This window comes from Corylus avellana, chromosome ca8, assembly GCF_901000735.1.
Source record: "Corylus avellana chromosome ca8, CavTom2PMs-1.0".
Taxonomy (NCBI): domain Eukaryota; kingdom Viridiplantae; phylum Streptophyta; class Magnoliopsida; order Fagales; family Betulaceae; genus Corylus; species Corylus avellana.
This window is the reverse complement of record NC_081548.1, coordinates 1707127-1709950: the sequence shown is the minus strand read 5'-3', so window position 1 is coordinate 1709950 and position 2824 is coordinate 1707127. Positions and strand designations below refer to the sequence as shown.

Sequence of the window (2824 nt, the reverse complement as noted above, 5' to 3'; positions counted from 1 at the left end):
TTATCAATATGTTGAGATTAGTTTCATCAAAGTGTCTTAACACTCAACAACATTATTATGAAATGAACATGGGTTTTTCCCATATAGACCAAAAAAGGACCATTCATACCAATATCTTTTTCTAATTACGAAATCTTTCAATAGTAAATGCATTAGCTCCAAGTTGTCTCATTGGCGTTTTACCAAAAGATACAGGGTAAACAATATGCAACATCTTTTGGAAGAAAATATTTTAACCAATATATGAAACATCTTATACCAAAATGATTAAAGTATCCGACGATTTTTTCAGTTCCTGAAAGTGAATATCCAAAATCATCATAATGAGTGAAGCTATATATATAGACAAGCTTTAAAATATACGCCTCTAATTTCATTCGGTTGATTGGATATTGCAACATGTGAAGACATAACCCTGGATCATGTCGTAGATATCAACTCAATTTCTTGAAATTCAATTCATGCAATCTTAGAAAGGTGATGCTCGGGAGTTGAAGTTTGAGGAATATTAGATGTCGAATTTGAATCAACATATTTTTTCTTAAAAAATTTCATCAATTGTTTTTAACGTATCTGATATAAGATTTTTCGGAAGCTAAAATTTATTTATATATTAGCCGTCCTTAATCATTTATCAATCAGCTACAACCGGCAGGCCCAAACCCAACCCACCCTTCGGCAACATCGTACACCACCTCCAACCTCTGCTGCTGAACGTTCCCAAGGATTGCGGCGTTTTTCGCATCTTCATTCCCGGCAAATGCCAAACAAACTTGCGAGACTTTTTCAGCGAAGAACACCCCCGCCTGGTCCAGCTCCACGTTGATGTCACCACTGAATGACAAGGTTATTTTCGGGAACTTAATCTTGTCGTACTTGCTGAGATCGTAGCACGTGTCCAGTATCGTGAGCGCGTCCGTGAGAGGGTATGCTTTCATGGCCTCCCGAAACGCAGTCCTCAACGCGCTGTACGCCGCGGGCGGCAGGTGCGTGATGACAACCCCCGAGTCGATGAAGGTCCCGGAGGCCGAGAAAACCGAGGGCACGATCGCTAGCCTTCTTCCTCCGACGCTTATTCCCATGGTTTTGAGTCCATAAAACGGCACCCCCTCTGAGACCTTCGACAAGGGCGTGAATCTGACGGCTTTGGAAGCGTTGTAGGTGCCTCTCCCGAAGGTGAGGTGGCCGGTGGAGCTGGCACTTGAAGGGAGGCAGTAGGAGAAGAAGCGGCCGTACTTGGGTGCGGTTTGTTGGACGACGGAGAGCCGGTCACGGCCAAGGCCGAGCAGCCCGGCAGAGCCGCCGAAGAGGCGGTTGTTCTGGCCGCAGCCGAATAGGAAGTTGTCGAACCCTCTTTGCCGAAGAATCCAACCGAATACGACTTGTCGTAATAGTTTGCGGTGTACATGCATGATGTGGAGGAGGAAGAGCAATGCGGTGGGTTCCATGCATTATTATATAAACTAGCAGTATTTGGCAGTAATTATAAAATTTCCCAAAAATAATGATTCTATTATATACGTGCATGCAATTAGAATTTATCTATCTTGTACAATATTGTAATAATTTCCTGACAATAAATAAATATGATTTTTGAAAATACTTCTTTTAGTTAAATTTCACGCGCGTGCGTGACATGATCATGAGTATGATTAATTAAATTAGAAATACCTGTGGCAGAACGGAGCATAGAGCACAAATTTGAGCTACAAGTGATATTTGTGTAAGTGTTGGATGCTGATAGGTCAAAGATTGTTTCCGTTTGATTGTAGCAACTTCCGGCGCAAGGCTCACATTGGGTCCAAGTGAGGTCGCTGCCGGTATCAAATATGAGTGTCAAGTCCTTTTTGGGTGTGCCGAGGCCGACGGTCACAACCAGAGACGGAGGGAGCATGGTCCCCCCCAGATAAGGAAGAAAAAAAAATTATAAGTAAAAAAAAAAAATAATAATAATAATAAATAAAAATTAAAGTAATGTTTTAAGTTTAATTAGTCATTTGCCCCCCTCCAAAAAAAAAAAAAAAAAAAAATAGCCCTATTTTTAGATTTTTTGGCCATATCTAATAAAAACTTTTGGCCCTATTCGTAATTTTTTTGGGTCATACCCATTAAGTTTTTTTATTTTTCATCCTTACTTTCAAATGTCTATTTTTTGGCCCTTACTTTCAAATGCTCACTTTTTTTGGCCCTTACAATAGTCTTTAGTTCATAAAAAACAACCAAAATAATTTTTTTTTAATAAAAAAATTCTAAAGAACCGAAATAAAAAATTTTGGTCGGCCCCCTCCCATAACATTTCTTGGCTCCGTCCCTGGTCACAACGTAGTTGCCCGTGTCATAGGTGCTACCGGACTTGGCCGGGATATTCGTGGAGGTCTTTAAGTCTCTCAAATCACTGCCGCTGCCAGCCAACTTGTTGGAGAGCTTGGAGTGGATTGACTTCACCCTTAACTTGTCTTGTTGCAGGATTTCAGCATGGGTGGGAGGTTTTGCTTTGTCTTGGTAAAGTTGGGAGCATGGACCATATTTGTGTATCACTTTCAATGATGCCTTTCTATTAGGATCTGTGTTTTGAATTCACAATCGGTGAGTGATTTTTACATATATTTTTAATAAGATTAATGGAGGATGCAATTTTTCAAATACGTTGTGTGAAAAATTAAATACCTTTGGTAGAAGGGCTGCAAGTAGTTGATGGTAGTAGAGAGCTGACTTCAACGGTATAAGTATGATGATGAAGAAGATGGTCATTGCTTTCTATTGTCTCTCTTTCTTCAAAGCCAAATCCCATCTTCTTTGAAGAAGGAAATACAACAAGAGTAAT

General features: G+C 40.2%; 1 pseudogene; it reads right to left on the bottom strand.

Moving 5' to 3' along the window:
* Positions 1-622: 622 nt before the first annotated feature.
* Positions 623-2791, bottom strand: LOC132189509 (aspartyl protease family protein At5g10770-like; annotated as a pseudogene).
* Positions 2792-2824: the final 33 nt, after the last annotated feature.